The 21053-nt window shown below is 47.1% G+C and overlaps 2 long non-coding RNA genes across 4 annotated transcripts; both read right to left on the bottom strand.

The window, feature by feature from the left end:
- Nucleotides 1–3585: 3585 nt before the first annotated feature.
- LOC128147080 (uncharacterized) lies at nt 3586–15086 on the bottom strand. 2 transcript variants are annotated; one of them, XR_008236924.1, is made up of 3 exons: nt 13550–15086; nt 4066–4149; nt 3586–3690 (listed from the first exon to the last, which is right to left on the bottom strand). It is a non-coding gene; the product is annotated as an uncharacterized LOC128147080 (long non-coding RNA). The 2 variants fall into 2 exon arrangements; XR_008236925.1 differs by having other exon boundaries at nt 13891–15086.
- Nucleotides 15087–15724: 638 nt separating this feature from the next.
- On the bottom strand, nt 15725–18093 carry LOC128147079 (uncharacterized). 2 transcript variants are annotated; one of them, XR_008236923.1, is made up of 4 exons: nt 18053–18093; nt 17263–17533; nt 16980–17085; nt 15725–15868 (listed from the first exon to the last, which is right to left on the bottom strand). It is a non-coding gene; the product is annotated as an uncharacterized LOC128147079 (long non-coding RNA). The 2 variants fall into 2 exon arrangements; XR_008236922.1 differs by lacking the exon at nt 18053–18093 and having other exon boundaries at nt 17263–17625.
- Between the last annotated feature and the right edge of the window lie 2960 nt (nt 18094–21053).

The raw sequence follows: 21053 nt of genomic DNA, 5'->3' as shown, positions 1-21053 counted from the left end.
TTACGACTCAGTTTTACAACAGCAACTCCAATGTTTTACAATACTTTTACAATACAGTTTTACAACTCGGTTTTACAATACAGTTTTACAGTAGCAACCCTAAAGTTTTACAATACCGTGTTTCAATACAGTTTTAGAGTAGCTACCATAAAGCTTCACAACACTTGTTTTTACACCACGTGTTTTTAAAACACAGTTATTTACAACACCATTTTGTCAACACGTTTTCCACAACGCAGTTTTTTGTCAACACGTTTTCCACAACGCAGTTTTTTGTCAACACAGTTTTACAAGAGCAACTTCAAAGTTTTACAATACCATTTCTCAATACAGTTTTAGAGTAGCAACCCTAAAGTTTCACGTTTTTTTACAACACGTTTTTTTGCAACGCAGTTTTTTTACAACACGGTTTTTACAACACAGTTTTGCAACAGCAACTTCAAGGTTTTACAATAGGTTTGCAACACGGTTTTACAATACTGTTTTACAGTAGCTACCCTAAAGCTTCACAACACAGTTGGTTGTTGTTTCCAACGCGGTTTTGCACAACGCGGTTTTGCACCAGCAACTTCAAGGTTTTACAATAGGTTTGCAACACGGTTTTACAATACTGTTTTACAGTAGCTACCCTAAAGCTTCACAACGCAGTTGGTTGTTGTTTCCAACGCGTTTTTCTACAACGCGTTTTTCTACAACGCGTTTTTCTACAACACAGTTTTAGAGTAGCAACTAAAGTTTTACAATACCGTGTTTCAATACAGTTTTACGGTAGCTACCATAAAGCTTCACAACGCAGTTGGTTGTTGTTTCCAACGCGTTTTTCTACAACGCGTTTTTCTACAACGCGTTTTTCTACAACACAGTTTTAGAGTAGCAACTAAAGTTTTACAATACCGTGTTTCAATACAGTTTTACGGTAGCTACCATAAAGCTTCACAACACTTGTTTTTACAACGCGCGCTTCTTTTTACAACGCAGTTATTTCCAGCACGTCGTTTTTACAACGCGCGCTTCTTTTTACAACGCAGTTATTTCCAGCACGTCGTTTTTACAACGCGCGCTTCTTTTTACAACGCAGTTATTTCCAGCACGTCGTTTTTACAACGCGCGCTTCTTTTTACAACGCAGTTATTTCCAGCACGTCGTTTTTACAACGCGCGCTTCTTTTTACAACGCAGTTATTTCCAGCACGTCGTTTTTACAACGCGCGCTTCTTTTTACAACGCAGTTATTTCCAACACGTCGTTTTTACAACGCGCGCTTCTTTTTACAACGCGCGCTTCTTTTTACAACGCAGTTATTTCCAACACATTGTTTTTACAACAGCAACTTCAAAGTTTTACAATAGTTTTACAATTCAGTTTTACAGTAGCACCCCTAAACCTTCACAACACGGTTTTTTACAACACGGTTTTACAACAGCAACTTCAAAGTTTTATAATGGTTTTCGCAACACGGGTTTTAGAGTAGCAACCCTGAAGTTTTACAATAGCTTTACACAACAACAACTCAGCTTTACAGTAGCAACCCTAAAGCTTCACAACACGTTCCTCTACAACACACACGTTCCTCTACAACACGAACTACTTTCCCAACCCCCCACTTAATGACACATACCACAGTGTTATGCTTACCCGCTCATTCCAGAGTCAGAACCTACGATCATCGTCACTCATGGTACCTGAGATAGCAAGACACACAAAATTAGCATAGCACTCGTGAGAAGTCACCAGCCCCATACTCTTCCTCCCTAATCCACAGCTCACCTCAAACGCTCATCCAATTCCAAAGGTGGCCTGCACAGCGCGTCCAAAACAAAAGGGAAAAGCTTGAACCAAACTGCCCCATCATACTTCGATATACAACACCAACCCAGCCCACAACCACCTCACCTTCTCAGACTGCTCATCGGCCTGCGGCTTCGCCCCTCCAAGGCTGCGTGCGCCACCTGCAAAAAGCAAAGCAGAAGACGCATGCCGAGACACCACCCGAAACCTCAGCCCGCCCGCACCGATTCCCAACTCCCTCTCCTTTACCTTGGCCGCTCAACCACCCCACCTCTGCCATCGACAGCTTGCCACGTTGAAGCCTCCATACCACCTGCAAAAAACAAATAACAAGGGATGCTGCCAACTTCACCAACAATACACCACCTCCAAAGGAACCGTTGCTTCAACCCAGTAGTCATGGCTCAACTTGCCAAGTCACCTCCGGTGCTGACAGCCCGCTCCGCTCATTCCTTCGCACCTTCAAAATATAAAAAAAGTAAAAACCCTATCACCTAATCATAGAGCCACCGGCCGCATCTTCCCTCTGACTCCACTCACAGACCCACCTCCTTACGGCGCTCCGCTGCCTTTCCCCGTCGCTCTCTGGCACGCATCTTGTCCCTTCGCACCTAAAAAAAAAACCATATTGAACAAGTCACCTGGATGCAGAGCAAGAGCTTAACAACTCCAGAGGTCTTGATTCCATCTACAAAGACCATCTGGAGTCCAACTACAGCCTGCCATCTTAAAATGAAAACAAAACAAAAAAAAAAACCACGCCAACCAAAAAAAAACCAGGGCAAAACTTTAAGCCCATCACGTGCAAGACTTAACACCTTAGAGATTCAAATCCACTTCACTACCCCTCAACAGCCCCTGCCACACGGCTCCAATCGTCTCCGTAAAACACTATCGGCACGGCTGTCCACACAGCCCACCGACGCCTACTTGAGCTGAGATGACTGTACGACCCTCACCTAAACAGTCTAGGCACATCGTTTCACCTATAGACTCTTATCGCTGTTCCACCTACCCCTGACTCTACATCCCCGGGCAGAGCAGCTCCAAGCCAAACACACCCATGCGCAGAACCTCGCCACGTGGAACGCTACCAACGAGGCGATTCAAAGAGAGAGAAAACTCTCAGCAAAAAGAATGACCCCCGGACGGGAGGCGCCGTCGGGCAAGATGACCTACGGGGCCGCCACCGTGAGGCCAGGAGGCTCTACGGCAGACCCCGAGGAGAGGAGTCGAACGTAACACCCCATTACAAGACGGCACTGTCAAAACCCAGATGACGGATGTGCCAGAAGCCTGGCGTCAAGACCTAAGGACGTCAGGATGCGGGGAAGAAGTCCCAGTCCGAGAAAACGGATGGCTAGAGAGCGGGGCTGCCGACGCAGAAGAGGACCGACCGGAACCCGCCGAGACCGATCCACGCTTTAGAGCTCCGAGCGCAAGAAAAGAAGCACCCGATTAGCACCGGGCCGATGAGTACGGGCATTCGAGACCCTAGGGACGGCGCCCAAAGCGCATGCCACGCTCCTCCGGCGCAAAGCGCGACGAGGACATCGAGACCCGAGGAAGGTCGAAGGCACAGAAGACAGACTACGCAAACTACACACCACTGCGGACACAGGTCGGAACTGCCCTGCCCGGCACACGCAGGTCTCGCGCTGAAAAGCAACCCGCTCCCTTTGCCTGCCTAAAGGGGACTGCTTTGGGACAGCCCTCTCTCCTGCGCTAACTTTAAAACCCCTCCCTCCCTGCAATTCCCAGCTTCGTCCCTTCCTCCCAGCCTCTCCCCAGCCCTGGTCCCTCAACGTAGCTTTCAGAGGGCCGAGGGGCTGAGTCCATCCTCCACAAAAACCACACAGGCTAACTGGGATGTTCCTCAAGGTGACACATTGGTCTTCAACATCTGCAATAGAACAAGCACAGAAAAAAAATAAACCAGAAAAGGGAGTAAGCATCCCGCCAGCCAACGCCAACTACTTCCCCAACTCCCCCCTCCTCACAAGCGCCACCGTGTTCACTTCCCCGCTCATTCCAGAATCAGACCCTGCAGCCATCGTCACTCGTGGTACCTAAGGTACCAAGACACACCAAATTAGCATGGCGCTCATGAGAAGTCATCGGCCCCACGCTCCTCCTCGCTAATCCACAGCTCTCCTCAAACGCTCATCCAATTCAAAGATAGCCCACACAGCGCCTCCAAAACAGAAGGTAAATGCTTAACCGAGCAGCCGCATAATACTTTGCTGTTCAACACTGACCCGACCGACAACCGCCTCACCTTCTCGGACCGCTCACTGGCATGCAGCTTTGCAGGAGACCTTATAGCAGACTTCATGGTATGTAAAGGGTGCCTATAAGAAACCTGGAGAGGCTCTTTTTACAAGGGTGTACAGCAATAGGACAAGGTGGTAACAACTTTAGTCCTAAAGAGGGTACATTTAGTTTAGGTGTTAGGAAGAAGTTTCTCACTATGGGTGGCGAGGCACTGGAACGGGTTGCCCAGAGAACCTGCGGATGCACCCTCCCTGGAAGCATTCGAGACCAGGTCAGATGGGGCTTTGAGCAACCTGGTCTTGCGGAAGGTGTCCCTACCCATTGCTGGGGGGGTTGGAACCAGAGGATCTTTATGGTCCCTTCCAACCCAAACCATTCTATGACATCCAAATTCAACTGCAAAACTCATCTGAGAAAGGCTGGTGAACCCTCCTCCCTTTCCCCATCAGTCCCAAAACTTTAGAAACCCCTTTTCTTCTTCTCAACTGTCAGGAAAGCAACCCCACTGCTTCCTGACACCTCCTGCCCTCCATTTGCACCCCTGAACCCCCTTCAGTGGCTACTCCTCAGGAGCCGCTCTTCTGAGCCACATCCCAAATTCTGGGGGCACCTCCTAACCTACAACTTCCCAGAGACTCTGAGCTCTGCCACACGTCCACAAAATAAAGTTAAGTCCTAAGGCTTATAATCCACGAGGGGCTTGCCACAAGCTGCAAAGGTTCTAGGGACAACATGGCATTCTGTGGGCAATGAGGAAAGGTGACGAGGCATCCCAGGGCCTGAAAGGCACTGTGCCTCCTGGCCCTTCTGCTTTCTTCAGAAATACTAAAACTCCATATACAGATGCATATAAGATGTTCACTCTAACCCCTGCTAAACAACGTCATCATCGGTCCCGTTAAGAGAGATATCAGCAACTCACACAGCATACAGCAGAACTGGTGAAAAAAACAAGGTTCCGTTTTCAATAAAGTTGGGGATTCCAGGAAAACACAATGCATGAAGAATTAAAAAAAAAAAAAAAAAGCATACTATTAAACCCTCTTTCTACCCCTGAACACTCAAAACAAAATTACTGACCTGAAAAAAAGAGAGGAAAAAAAAAAGCTGCATACAAGTGTTACTTTTTACTACACATGCTGCTGAACCTTGACTGGTCCTGAAGCTCTTACCTCAGGCAGACACCTCTTCCCAAAGGGCTGAGCCAGCTCAAAAGCTGCAAAGGACCCAAGGAAGAGCTGAGCACCAACACCAGAGAAACCCAGGAGCACAATGAGCTCCCTCAGCAGAGGCTGTGGCTCAAATACCCTAACCCTCCACCCACCACCCTTAGCACAATCCCTTGGGAAAGGGGAAGGGCAAACCACCAGAAGGTATGAAGTCAGCTGGAGGAGCAGCAGCACTGTTCTCACCTGCCTTAAATTTACAGCAAGCAAAGCCCTGAACAGAGAAAGTAACCCCTGCAGGAAATGACACTACTTGCTCCTGTACTACAGCTACACCTATTGCATCAGCAATGTGACCGGGTAGAGAATTAAACTTAATTTTTCTGGGGTGTAGATAGAAAACAATATATGTCCTTCTAAACTATGTAAGAAACTAGCTCATTAAATGCAATGACAATGTTGTTATCAAAATTGATGTGCTTTAGTTTCCTATAAAAAAGCCAAAACACTCTGGGGTTATGCTTCATTTCTAGCAAGACTGTGCATACCACCTAACTTCTACCAGAACTACCTTCTGGACAGGAATGAATCAAAAAGCAGAATTAGATCCCTTAAGAATTCCATCTCCAAAATATCTCTGGTTGCAAAATAAATTATTTACTGTGAATAGCCAATGATTCAGAGTCCCCCTGAGCGTGTCTCCAACTGACTCCCTTAACAGAGGTACAAGAGTCCCAAAGCGCAAAAGACACCAAAAAAACATGGAAATACACGGGGGGGACCAGGCAGCAGCCATGCCCCACAGGGACAGGCTGGGGGCGTGGGGCAACAACGCCCCCTGCAGTCATGCAGCAAAGGGTCGGCAGCAGCCACGCCCCCCGCAGTTTACGTGGGGACAGCAGCCACAAATGACACCAAGAAAACATGGAACTTCAGGGATACCCGGTGGGTGGGGGGAAGGGGGTGACGCCCCCACCAATCGACATGGGAAAAAACTCGCATGGAAGGTGGGTTAGATGGATAGTTTGGGGTGGAAAGATACGTGCGCAAGAACATGCACAGGCTGGGGGGGGCATGCATGAGGTTTACCTTCACCAGGGGCTCCACCCACGTAATCCACAGTAGGTAAACTCGTCTGGGATAATCTGCAACAGCAATTCCACTCTGGGTTCTTGACCCAACGCCAGATAATCCACACTGCCTGCCCCATGGAGGGGGTGCTTCCCACAGGATGGGGCATCTGCTGAGCATCACCACACCCTTACGACAACACATCTGAAAAATTAAAATCACAAATTGTATTTCAGCATATTAAAAAAGTAACACCAAATGAGTAGAAGAATTCCAGCAAAGGGAGAGGCTAGCAGGTGCCCTAATTAGGACTCGAGCTAAACAGGTCAGCTCACAATACGACACATCCTTTAGAAGGTAGACTGATGAAAACTGGTTTGCTGCTAGATAACTGTATAAGTGAGATTTGATAAATGATCATATATTAACATTATGGTTGAAACAGTAGACAACGGGTAGCTGGGGACATAGTTACAAAAGTGTAGTCAAGTGATTAACTAGTAATTATTCATAAGTTTTGCAGTTCTTTGCTCTTATGACTAGATGGTCCTGTACACTAGATGAGAACAATGCTGAAACTGACCACATGTGATTGAAACTGCATTAAGCTTCAAGATCAAAGAACAAGGACAAGAATAAAGACTTCAAGGACAGCCAACAGGAACTTCAAATGGGTCGGTGGTCGTAAAAGCAGCCCTTTGCCTCAAATGGATCCTTCATTGCATATGATAGGATGTAGGCAGTACTAAGATAATCAGTTGCAATCATTTTTATGTATATGTATACTAATCTGATTAATATGCAATTAGTTATTCTATATAACCTGTTTGTGCTAAAGCTGTGGTATGCACACTAGGTGGAAATATCCCCCGTGCATCCAGCGCTGCAATAAAGAATGCCTGCTTTCTAAAACTCCAAAACAAGTCTTAGAGAGTTTCTTTGACCGGCTTTTCAGTATCAGAGAGGTGCAATTGCAACAAAATGAGTCCAAAGGGGGCTTACAGAGCTAAAAGTGTGCTGCAGGGAAAATCTAAGACCTCGGGAGACATTGTGACAGTAGCAGAGGGCTTCTGAGAGGGACAGGCAAAAGAAGGCTCGAGGCCATGATGAAGAAGTCCAGAAGGGATTTGAATAGACTACAGGTGTCCTCAGGGGACTAGGGACTGAACAGAGGTATGCTAGCTAGCATAGAGGACAACGTGAGCATTCTGGAGATGAAAGATGGCATCAGGAAAGGTTCTCAGGGAGGGAGAAGGGTGCAAAGTGCACAACAGAGCCAAAAGAGGGCTGTGGGGCACAAGGATGGCCTCAGGAGGCATGATGATGGGAGAAGAAGGGTGCTGAGAGTGAAAGACAGAAGGCAGCTCTGGGACACAATGCAAAACTCAAGAAGGTGTCCCAGCAATGTACAGATGTCCTCAGGGGATGAGCAACAGAATGGAGACATCCAAGATGGCAGTGAATAAGGTAAGAGTGCTCTGGGGCGCAATGAAAGCCTCAGGAAGAATTGTCTCTGAATACGAAAGAAACAAAGCCTGCTACAGAACTCAAGGATAGCGATGGAACAGAAGGATGCTCGCAGGAAGCATTGTGACAGAAATAGAGGGGTGCTGAGGTAGACAGAGACACAGAAGAAGGCTCGAGGGCACAAAGATACTCGGGAGGAGATCTGAACACGGTACAGGTATCATGAGGGAGACTGACCCACTGGAGGCAAGCGAGATGGAAGAGAGGACAAAAAGACTGCTCTGAGGAAGAGGCAACGTTCTGACAAACCAAGGGGGGTGCAAATTACACCCCAGAGATAAAAGCATGCCGAGGAGACCCTCTAAAGCCTGAGGATGAACCAAGAAAAGAGCCCCCCAAAAAATAAAAGTAGACATAGAAAGAAAATTTAAAAAAAATAAACGGGTACAAGGCACAGGAGAAAAATTTAAAAATAGGGACAGAAAACTACATAAAAGTAGACATAGAAAAGAAATTCAAGAAGGAAGGCATTAAAGGAGGAAAAAAATTTAAAAATAGAGACAACAAACTAAGTAAATGGAGACATAAAGAAAATTCTAAAATTGACAACCTACCCAACTGTTGCGGTTTAACCCCAGCCAGCAACTAAGCAGCCGCTCGCTCACTCCCACCACCACCCAGTGGGTTAGGGGAGAGAATCGAGGGGAAAAAAAAAAAGTAAAACTTGTGGGTTGATATAAAGACAGTTTAATAGGACAGAAATGAAGATAATAATAAAATAATTGGAGATAATAATATACAAAACATAATACTTGGAGATAATATACAAAACAAGCGATGTGCAATGCAATTGCTCACCGCTCACCTACCGATGCCCAGTTAGTTCCCAAGCAGCGATCTGGGGCCCCTGCTCCCCACCCCCAGCCAACTCCCCCCAGTTTATATACTGTGCATGACATCATAAGGTACGGAATATCCCTTTGGCCAGTTTAGGTCAGCTGTCCTGGCTGTGTCCCCTCCCAACTTCTTGTGCCCCTCCAGCCTTCTTGCTGGCTGGGCATGAGAAGCTGAAAAATACTTGACTTGTTTTAAATACTACTTAGCAACAACTGAAAACACCAGTGTGTTATTGTCGTGGTTTCAGCCCAGCCGGTAACAAAGCACCACGCAGCTGCTCGCTCACTCCTCCCGCCCCCTCCGGTGGGATAGGGAGGAGACGGAGGAGAGAAAAGAAAAAAAACCTGGAACCTCGAGGGTTGAGATAAGGGCAGTTTACTGGGACAAACAACAACGGTACTAATGAAAGAATATACAAAAAGTGTGATGCACAGTGCAACTGCTCACCACCCGGAACGCGACGCTCCACCACTTCCCCCACCGAAAGTCCAGAGCGCTCCCCCCGGCCCGCTCCCCATTTATATACCAAGCATGATGTCACATGGTATGGAATAGCTCCTTGGCTAGTTCAGGTCAGCTGCCCCGGCTATGCCCCCCCACCTCCCAGGTTCCTGTAAAAATTAACTCTATCCCAGCTGAACCCAGGACAGTTATCAACATTCTTCTCAAAATAAATCCAAACCATAACACTATACCAGCTACTAGAAAGAAAATTAACTCTGTCCCAGCCAAAATCAGGACACCAACAGACAAGAAAGAATTAAAAAGTAGGGACAGGAGGTAGATAAAAGCAGATGTAGAGAAAAAAAAAATTAAAGCGCAACAAGATTAAGAAAATAAAGGAAAAAAAAAAATGGGAACATCAAACTAAAACAAAATTTTAAAAGTGACAGCATTTTTAAATTACACAGCACAGACTAGAATAAAATATAAAGACAGTGAACTGGATAAAAGTAGATAAAAAAATAAAAGCAACAGGACACAGGAAATAAAAAAATAGGGTTAGACATCTTGATAAAAGTAGACATAGAAAATTTTAAAAGTCATAACACAGAGAACAGATAGGAAAAAAGGAAACAATAGAGACAGAAAAATACATAAAAGTGAACAAAGAAACAAAATTCAAAAGTGAAGGCATTAAGAGAGGAAAAAATTTTAAAATAGCAAAAACCCCTAAATAGACGGTGTGAGAGGCTGAAAGAGTTAATGTCTCAAACATCATGGTGGGGCAAGTTCTGCTTAACAACAAACTCCGCATAACAAGGAACCCTGCATAGCAAGGAACCACAGGTGAAAAGAAGCGGATCAGCACCCATCAGCAACAGAAGGGGAAGGGCATGCCAGAGGGTGCACAGCTCCCTGTTCTGATAATGCTGTTCTGATATGCTGAGCAGGACAGCTCACCATGCATGACAAAAGATCACATCTGCAGGGAAGGGGAAGTTACCCCCCAAACGACCCCCAAGTCCCAAAGGCTCACACACCACTCACTCATGACACCTAATTAACCTAACAAGTTTGAGTGCCTGCCCGAAGGAGGGGCAAGGACGATAAAAGGACACAAACTGAAGCCCCAGGTGTGCAAGTCCAGCAGGACTGGACCCCTCAGTTGACTGAACCAATGCTGCACCCAGGACTGGTGAAATCTTTCTCTTCTCTCTCTCTCTGTCTTGTTTCTCTCTTTCTTTTTCCTTTTCTATAATCCCTACATTTTATCCCTGTAAACATAAACCGTTGACCAAGTCTGGGACTAGGAGTGAATCCAGCTGCCCCAGGCTCCTCTGTGAGAAGGAGTCTAGAAAGCAAAGGGGTCTGCTCTGAACCTCGTGACTCGACCGGAGGGCTCTCCTTCTTGTCTTCCCTGAAGTGATCCCAAAATAAGCAAGGCCTGTAGTATATGTTTGGTGATGTAGGGTTAGCACAGGTTACACAGTTTACTGATGTAGTTTCATGCCAATTTTTGTGGTGAGCGAATAAAGTTGAGTTTTGTGAGTTAAAGGATCCCTAGTGTCGTTTCACTTTAATCCTGACCTGGGAATCAGCAAACCTGAGTTGTCATCCTGAGAAAGTGAGATGTGACAGACGAAGGCATAGAAAGAAAATTTTAAAAGCAACTGGGTATGGGACATACTAGAATGGATTAAAAAATAAAGACAGCAAACTGGCTAAAAATAGACGAGGAAAGAAAATTTAAAAGAGATGGGGTACAGGACAGACAGGAAAATTTAAAAAAAGGGAGTGACATCTTGATAAAAGTAGACATAGAACGGAAATTTTAAAAGTGACAAGATACAGTAAACAGGAAAAAATTAAAAATAGGGACAGAAAACAAGATAAAAGTACACCTAGAAAAAAAGATTTGAAAAGTAAAAGAATTATGAGAGAAAAAATTGAAAAATAGGGACAGTGAACTACATAAAAGTAGACATAGAAAATTTTAAAAGCAATGCAGTTCATGACACAGGAAAGAATTAAAAAATAGAAACAGTTACTGGATAAAAGAAGACATAGAAAGACCATTTTAAAAGCACAGCATTAAGGAATTAAAGGGAACAAAATAGGGACAGCAAACTAAAACAGACAGGAAATTTTAAAAGCAATGGAGTCTAAGACAAAGGAAAAAATTTAAAAATATTGATAGGCTGAAAAAGAGAGAGATACATAGAAAGTAAATTTTAAAAGTGATGCGGTATAGGACAGACAGGAAAGAATTAAAAACCAGTAATATGCAGCATCATAAAAGTAGACATAGAAGGAAAATTTAAAAAGTGATGGGGTACAGGACAGGAAAGAATTAAAAAATAGGGACAGAACTGGTTAACAGAGATAGAAAATTTTAAAAAGTGATGGGAATAAGGAAAAATGGAAAAGAATGAAAAATAGGGACAGCGAACTAAAGAAATAAAGATGTAGAACCAAAATCTAAAAAGCAACAGGCTACAGGACAGACAAGAAAGTATTAAACAATAGTGACAGCACACTAAATAGAGAAATAGAAAGGAAATGTAAAAGTGATGGAGTGCGAGACAGCGGAAAAATTAAAAAACAAAGTGAACTGGATAAAAGGTGACACAGAAAGAAAATTTTAACAGTGACAGCATTAAAGAAAGGCTAGGAAAAAAAATAAAAAATAAGGATAGGGTGAATAATAGAGAGACACAGAGAAAGAAAATGTAAGAAGTGACAGGGTACACGACAGCCAGGAAAGAATCAAAAAGCTGTGATACACTGCTTGATAAAAGTAGACATAGAAGGAAAATTTAAAAAATTATGGCATACGGGACAGGAAAGATATTTAAAAATAGGGAGAGAAAAATAGATAAATAGAGAGATGGAAAGAAAATTTTTAAAACAATGAGGTGCAAGACAGAGATGAAAAAACTAAAAATATATAGACAGTTGAACTGTATAAAACTAGCCATAGAAAGAAAATTTAAAAAGCAACTGCTTACAGGACATACAGGAAAGAATTAAAAAATAGGGACAGCAAACAAACAGACGCAGAAAGAAAATGTTAAAAGTGAGATGGTACAGGACAGAGGATAAAATTAAAAAACAAAGACAGTGAATAGGTTAAAGTAGGCATAGAAAGCAAATTGGAAAAAAGTGACAGGTGTCGTGGTTTAACCCCAGCTGGCAACTAAGCACCACCCAGCCGCTTGCTCGCTGCCCCCCTGCAGTGGGATGGGGGAGAAAAACCAGAAAAAAAGTAAAACTCACAGGTTGAGATAAAGCCAGTTTAATAGGTAAAGCAGAAGCCACGCGCACAAGCAAAGCAAGACAAGGAATTCATTCCTTGAAGCGTCCTGCCAGCAGGCGGGTGTTCAGCCATCTCCAGGAAAGCAGGGCTCCATCATGCGTAACGGTTATGTGGGAAGACAAATGCCATCGCTCTGAATGTCCCCCCTTTCTTCTCCTTCCCCCAGCTTTATATGCTGAGCATGACATCGTATGGTCTGGAACAGCCCTCGGGTCAGTTGGGGTCAGCTGTCCCAGCTGTGTCCCCTCCCAGCTCCTTGTTCAGCCACAGCCTGCTCACTGGTGGGGCAGGGTGGGAAGCAGAACAGCCCTTGACTCTGAGCAAGCACTGCTCAACAATAACAAAAACATCCCTGTGTTATCAACACTGTTTTCAGCACAACTCCAAAACGTAGCCCCATACTAGCTACTGGGAGGAAAATCAACTCTATCCCAGCCCAAACCAGCACAACAGGGTACATGACAGAGACAAAAGAATTAAAAAATAGGGACAGCTAACTAAACAAACAGACATAGGAAGAAAATTTAAAAGGTGATGGGCTACATGACAGACGGGAATAACTTAAAGACAGTGAATAGGTTAAAGTAGACATAGAAAGAAAAAGTAAAAAGCAACGGGGTACACAATAGTGAGGAAAGAATTAAAAAACAGTGATACACAGCTCGATAGAAGTAGACATAGAAGGAAAATTTAAGAAGTGATTGGGTACAGGACAGAAAAAATTTTAAAAATAGCCACAGTGAACTAAAACTGAGAAATATAAAGGAAATTTAAAAGTATCACAGGGGCACAGGACAGAGAGATAAAAAATAAAGACAGTAAACTGGATAAAAGTAGACATAGAAAGCAAATTTTCAAAGCAACAGGGTACACAACAGACAGGAAATAATGAAAAAATAGCAACAGGCAGCTTCATAAATGTAGATGTAGCATCGTGGTTTAACCCTGGCTGGCAACTAAGTACCATACAGCTGCTCACTTACTCCCTCCTACAGTGGGATAGGGGGAGAATCAGGAGGGTAAATGTGAGAAACTCATGGGTTGATATAAAAAGTTTAATAATTAAAAAGACTTTTTTTTAAAAGTTGTAACAGAAAAAAAACCAGCAAATGAAAACATTTGCTTACCACCAACTGACCGATGCCCAGCCAGTCTCAAGCAACTGGGTACAGGACAAAGAGGGAAGAATTAAAATATAGGGTCAGGGAGACAGAGAGGGGAAAACATAGAAATTAAATTTTAAAAGTAATGGGGTACAAGGCGGTGCAGAAAAAATAAAAAACAGGGAGAAGCAGCTGGTTAGAGAGAGGCATATTAAACATTTAAAAGGCAACAGGGTACTGGGCAGAGTTGACAGAAGAATAACAAGTTTTGAGGAGCCATACACATAGGTGGGCAGGCAGAGAGGGAGACGGAGGAAGGGAGGCAGAGGTGGGCCAGGATGTAGAGGAGAGGATGTGCGACTCACCACAGCTCCTGGTGCCAGCAGGAGACCTTCACCGCCCCGACGTTTCTCTCCCTGCCTCTGCCCCTTCCTCCTCCCCAGTGCCGGCTGCCTGACCCTCACCCACTCGGCAGCACGCAGCGGACGCCTCAATGCTCCTCATCCACAAGGCTTCCTTGATACATGGCAGCTCACGCGTGTAGCCAACAGACGCCAGGAACAGCTCAGAGGGATCCTTCCTTGCCACGGGGACTGGCCATTCCTTGCTGCAGGCACCTACCAGCCAGACCCCCTTGCACTCCCTCCTCAGCCAGTTCCCCTGCCCAGGCAGCCCCCTTTACAGCTGGAGCCCCTTCACACAGCAGGGCCAGCCCCATCCTCAACCTCACTGGCCACACCTGGGGCCATCCCAGCCCCAGCTGGAGCCCATCAGGAACAGGGGCCATTGCCAAAGCCCCACAGCATATTATCCCTGCCCCTGCACCTACCCACATCCAGGGACACAGAGGAGGCAGGAAAAATTTATTCATTAATGCATATAAGAAATCCTGGCAATGAGTTGGCTACAAGGCTCAGTGCCCAAAGGCAGCAGGATGGGGTGATAAAAGGGAAGAGTAAAGCAGGAGGAAGGACAGAGGGACACAGAGGTGCAAGACAGGGAGCCAGAAAATGGGATGCTGGGAACAAGAGAGGGACAAGAAGCAGGAAAACAGTGTAGAGAGAGAAGCGCAGAGAGACTGAGCAAAACAACAGGGATGGAGATGGAGGAATAAATAATAGGAAGTGGGGGAGAGAAGGTGAAGGGACTGGCAGGACAACAAGATAAAGACAGGACAAGGGACAGGGAAACATTCTCAAGTGATATGGGAGAAGAAACAGCAAGAACTAGAAAACAGAAACAGGGAGCCAGGTAGAGAGAAAATTTTCAAAAAGCAACAGCATATGAGAAACATAGGCAAGAACTAACAAATAGGCACAGGGAGACAGAAAGAGGGAGAGGTAGAAAGAAAATCTAAGAAGTGACAGGGTACAGGACAGAGAGGGAAGAGTTAAGAACTAGAGACAGGGAGATGGATAGAAGGAAACAGAAAATTTTGAAAGCAACAGGGTACAAGAATCAAAAAGTAGGTACATGGAGCTGCATAGAGGGAGACATAAGAACGAAATTTGAAAAGCAACAGGGTACAAGAAACACAGGTGAGAAATTAAAATAAGGTCAGGGAGACAAAAAGAAGGAAAAGTAGCAAGAAAATTTAAAAAGCAACTGGGTTTAAGAAACATGCAAGAATTTAAATAAGGATGGAGAAGTAGAAAGTTTCAAAAGTGACGACATACAAGAAACATAGGCCAGATTTTAAAAATAGGGACAGGGAGCCTGAGAGAAGGAAACTGTGGTGGGTTGACCTTGGCTGGCTGACGAGCGTCCACCAAGCCACTCTACCATTCCCCCTCCTCAACAAGACCGGAGGGTAGAAAATACAACAAAAAAGCTTGTGGGTCAAGATAAGGACAGAGCAATCGCTCACCAATTACTGTCACAGGCAAAACAGACTCGACTTGGGGAAATTAATTTATTGTCAGTCAAAATCAGAGTACAATAATGAGAAATACGAACAAATCTGAAAAACACCTTCCCCCCACCCCTCTCTTTTTTTCCTGGGCTCATCTTCACTCCTGACTTCTCTACCTCCTCCTACCGAGCAGCACAGGGTGAGAACGAGCGGGGGGTTGCAGTCAGTTCATCACAAGTTGTCTCTGCTGCTCCTTCCTTCTTTGTGCTCTTCTTCTGTTCCAGTGTGGTGTCACTCCCAATGGCCGCAGGTCCTGCCAGAAAACCTGCTCCAGTGTGGGGCTCCTCTCCACAGCGTCACAGCCTCCTTCGGGTGAATCCGCCTGCTCTGGCGAGGGGTCCTCCGTCGGCTGCAGGGTGCATATCTGCTCCGCCATGGACCTCCGTGGGCTGCAGGGGGACAGCCTGTGTCACCATGGTCTTCACTGCAGGCTGCAGGGGAATCTCTGCTTTAGGACCTGGATCACCACCTCCTTTTTCTTCTTCACTGACCTTGGTGTCTGCAGGACTGACAGCTTCTGCACAGCTTTTTTTTAGCCCTTCTTAAATATCACAGAGGTGCTACCAGCGTTGCTGGTTGGCTCAGCTTTGACCAGTAGCAGCTCCATCTTGGAGCTGGAACTGGCTGTGCCCAACATGGGGGCAAGTCCTGGTGTCTTCTCACAGAACCCACCCCTGCAGCCCCTATCCACTCCCCTGCCCCAGCTTGCCACACAAACTCACTACAACAGTGATTGGCTACAGGGCAGAGAGGCGGGATTGAAAAGTAAGGAAAGGGAGACAGAGAGAGACAGGGTGGGGAAATAGCAATGGGCTACAGGACAGAGAGGAGGAACTAATAAAAAAGGAGAGGGTACCAGACAGAGAGATGGATAAAAACAAATATTAGTGATGAGCCACAGGGCAAACGGAAGAATTAAAAAACGGGACAGTGAGGTAGATGAGAGAGACTGAGAAATATCAAAAACACTGATGATCTAAAGGAAAGAGAGAGGGGAAATAAAGAATAGGGACAGGGAACCAGACAGAGAGAGAATAATAAAGACAAAAATGGGCTATGGGACAGTGAGGGAAGAAGTTAAAACATAGGGACAGGGACCTGGAACAAGAGAATCTAAGAAAGTAAAAGTGTATCCAGAATACAGGGCAGAGAAAGGAATTTAAAAATAGAGACACAGCATCAGACAGGTGAGAGCGGTGGGAATTGTGAAGGGCTAAAGGGCAGACAGGGAGGAATTAACAAGATTGGGATAAGAAGACAGACGGATAGATGGAGAAAGACAAAGTAGTGATGGGCTGCAAGGCAGAGACAGAGGATAAAAAAAAGAAGGATGGGACAGGTCAGAAGTGCAGAGAGAAAAAGAAAACAGAGAGGCAGAACAACAGAGAAAGAGGGGGACTTAGAGAACAAGAAAGGGAGAGGTACAGAAAAAAAAAAAAACAAAAAAATTAAAGCACTGAGATAAAGAGAAGGTGGGGGCAGGGAGGGACTGGGATGCAGAAGAGGGGTGACACAGCCCCAGGGGTCCAGGACTCACTGTACCTCCCGCTGTTGGAGCTGCTGGGAGAATTTGACCGTTCAGACATGTCTGTCTCTCTCTCCCTCTCCCTTCCTCCTCTGTAGCTGCACTCACTTGACTGTCATCCACCTAAGAGAATAGATTGGTGTCTTCCAGCTCTTACAATATGAGGCTTCCTAGAAACACAGCCTCACATGCACACACACTACATGGCTGTACTGTGGTTTTGGTTATGCATACAGACCCTGCCGTGCACACTGGTGATCGGACCTGCTGAGGACTACACTAGGAAGGATCCATCCTAACCTGGAGAGGCAGGCTATCTCCTGTCTGCAGCTGGTGGCTGGATCCTCTTTATTTTATTCTTCAGCACCTTTACCATTCTGTGGCCTCTCCAGCTTCAACGTCAGCTTCAGCAGCTCCTGTCCACAGCCAGTAAGCGCTCCGCCTGTCCCTCTGTGCTCCCGCGCCGCAAGGAGAGGGAGGCCAGGCAGAGACAGCCCACGCAAGCCTGAGGCTGCTGCAGTCAACGGCATCCCCAGGGGACGAACGGACAACCGCACCCACAGCGTGGCCTCTGGGAGAAGGAAAGAGGCAGCAGTGACCGTTATTACCGCAGCTCGACCCTGGCCGGAGCCCCTCCTTCCGCAGGGGCTTCCGCAGACGCCGCTCGTTCCCCGTGCCGCTGCTAACGGCACCCCCGTTAAGGGAGACTCGAGACCACCGCAGGGCCAGCTTGCTGCCCTCGCGACAGGGCTCGGGGGCTGCCTGCGGCTACAGCGCAGGCTTCAGGGGAGGGCCTGGAGCTGGGGGCAGCCGCACGGGCCGAGCGGGGCCAGGGGAGCTCTGGCGACTCGGGCAGGCGCCCGCTGGCCGCGCCTGGGGGGTGCCCGCCTCCGTCCCCTCTTCCCTTCTACCGGCTCTCTCTCGGGGAACTCCCCGGCGCTGCCCTGGCCCGGCTCGCCTCCGGCGGACCGGCAGCCTGCCGCGGCGGCCGCTTCGCAGCTTCCCGTCCCGCCAGCCCCGGGCGGCCAGCGGGCAGGAGGCACCCCTCGCCCTCGGCCCCGCCCCCGCCGGAGGGGATCGCTCGCCTCACCCGCCGTCCCGGCGCTCGCCCGCTGCCGCCGAGACCCGCGCGCCGCCACGCTGCTCCCGGGGACCGCGCATGCGCCGGAGGGGCCGGAGCCGGCGCGCGAACGCCGGGCTGCCCCGCGCGCAGAACGGCGCATGCGCCCGGGAGGGCTGGTCGGGGAGCGGGCGCAGCGGGAAGCCCGCGGAAAACCACGCGAAACCGGCAACGCTCCTGAGTCTGACCTGGTCGCACTCCGGGGGCCGCGGCGGCGGCGGCAGCAGCGAGGACTACGCCGCGCCCGAGAGCCACGCGGCTGCCCGGCCGCCGAGTCCGCCGAAACTACAGCTCCCGGCATGCCCCGAGGGGACGCCGCTTCCGTTTCCGCCCACGCCGGCGCAGCCGCAGTCCCCGCCGAGCCCGCAGCGCCGCTCCGGGCGCGCTCCCGCCGCTGGCTCCGGACAGTCCCCGCCGCCGGCTCCGGCACGGCGCGGCACCCCCCGCCCGGCTCCGGGCAGCGCCCGCCGCCGCCGCTCCGGCACGGCGCGGCCCCGCCCCGCTGCCGCTCCGCGTGTCCGACACGGACCCCGCCGTCCTCCTCGGGGCTTTCCCCGGGACCCGCCGGGCGATTGCGCAAGCCCCGCCACGGGGCCCGGGCCCCCCCCGGCCCACGTGCCCCCGGCCCCCCGGCCCCCCGGCCTCGGCACAGGCGGCCCCCACCTCCCCCGGGCCACCCCCACCTGGGACGGTCGCGGTCCGAGGGGCGCCCGGCCCCGCTCACCTTCTCCCGAGGGGCAGCCGCAGCCCGGCCACCGCTCTGCTCTGCTCCTGCCTGGGCTCCCACCGGCCCCGCCGCGGCCCCTCCCCCGGCAGCCCCCCCTTCCCAGGGAGGGGCCGTCGCCATCAGCCTCACTGCCCGCACCTGGGGCTCCTCCAGCCCCGGCCCGCAGCTGTGGTACCGAAATCCCGAATAAAACTCCACAACACCCATGGGAAGTTCAGAAGCAGGCGCTTCGTTTATGGAATGAAAGATGTCAAAGTAAGATGACTCTTGACGAGCTGTTCACTGGGGTAAAAATACAGATTTTAATACCCGTCTTATTTTAGTTCTAAGACTTGGCAATTGCCAGGTATCATCTTTTCGATTTACCCAGGTCCACTGCCGAGGCCACAAGGGAGATTTCTTCCAGAGAGAGGATAGAGTTATTAAGTCTAAAGTCCATTATTTGCTTTTGTCCTTCAGGAAAAGGTGAGTGGAGCATCTATCATCACTATTCACCCAAACAGTTAACAACCCTAAACTTTTCACCTGTCCTTTAATACAGTCACTTCCAAGCTAATTTTTTTCCAATATTAAGAGGGGACCCAGGATCATTTAAAATATTATTCTACTTTCTACAAATACATGCCCCATCTTAGAGCTTTAGCTACTAGAGAAAGTCTTTGGATTTTGGGGTCAGAGGAGTTGCAAGTCTAAACTTTCATACCCTTCTCTTTAGGATGTGTGATTTTTCTCTGTATGTCTAAACCAGTCTAAATTTCCCTAGATGGTCCTGACTCTGGGTGGATCTAACAAGGATCCTGGAACTCCAGTAAATTCTAAACATCATTTTATATTTTAAATATGGTCCCAAGTTCCTTTCTGCACTTGTCTCTACGGTTTTGGCAACTGACAGCCCCAAGGGGTCTTTGTACAAGTTTCTCCCGAAGGGCGATAAATTTATTCTTTTGTCCGTGAGGTGGATGGTTTGGTAATGTTATAATTCAAAATGCCATAATTCCTTCTTTCAAATTTAAAAAAATAATTGCCTTTTAAATCCATCCAATTTAATTTGCTAAAATGATTCTCATTGTTCTACGTCTTTTCTCAAGTTTTGGTTAAATTCAGTGTCAGTATTCTCCACGGAACTAGATTTTCATCTGACTTTGGAATCGGAAGGCAGGCTGTTATCGAGGTTAAATTTTGTGTCTTTACAAAACTTCGAATCAATTCCAAAACTAGAATTTTTTTTTTTAATCAAAATTACAGAAACGGTTAATATCAAGATTAATAGCTCAAACAATAATTGTTTCATTTTGTTTATCTTATGTTTAGAACCCCTCAAAAAAAATACTTAAGCCCTATAACACACAAAAAGATTACTGCCCTTGACAATATTCCTAATAGCAACCCCAATATTATAAATTTTACACAATTGTTTTCCCAAATAGATAATGTGAAACTTACTTATAGGTTTTCAGTTTCAAAGGGCCAGTTTCTTTAGACTTCCAATTTCCTGTTGGTGCTTTCTTTAGTCTTGAATAATGAAGCCAAGGTTCTTCGCCCAGACCTTTACTGCTCTAAGTGTTGTTAAAATGACTCGATAGGGTCCTTTCCACTTCTCAGTGATTTTATATATATTCAATCTCCTGGTCGGAAGGGATGCGCTGCTACGTCCAATTCTAAGGGTCCAGCTGCGGAGACATACTGACGAAGTTCTTGAAAAGAATTTCTCAAAGAAATCATAACACCTTTTAAAAACATATCTCCAAAGCCACTCCAGATACTCAGAACATAGGACTCTTGATACGGTCTTTCATATAACATTGCATAATGACTTAAATTTTCTTTCTCTTCTGGCTATACTCTGATTCTTAATAGAGCCATGGGTAAGGCTTTAACCCATGTGAGTGAGGTTTCCTGACAAATTTTACTCAACCGTTGCTTGAGGGTATAGTTCATTCTTTCTCCCCACCCCCCCCCCCCGCCCCCTTGCTTGTGGTCTATATGGGGTGTGATAGTCTCAATCTATAGCTAATACTTTGCTCGACTTGTCTCATCATCTTTGCTATGAAATGAGGGCCATTGTCAGATGACATTCTTACAGGCACCCCATATTTTGGTATTATCTCTTTGAGCAAGACTTTAACTACTTCTCTTGCTTTGTTGGTGTGACAAGGGAAAGCCTCGGGCCACCCAGTAAAGATATCAACTAAAACTAGGGTAGATCCTTCTTTTCAAGGCAATTCTATAAAATCAATTTGCTAG

This window comes from Harpia harpyja, chromosome 10, assembly GCF_026419915.1.
Source record: "Harpia harpyja isolate bHarHar1 chromosome 10, bHarHar1 primary haplotype, whole genome shotgun sequence".
Lineage (NCBI taxonomy): Eukaryota > Metazoa > Chordata > Aves > Accipitriformes > Accipitridae > Harpia > Harpia harpyja.
Note: the sequence above shows the minus strand (reverse complement) of the source record. Positions and strands in the feature narration are given on the sequence as shown.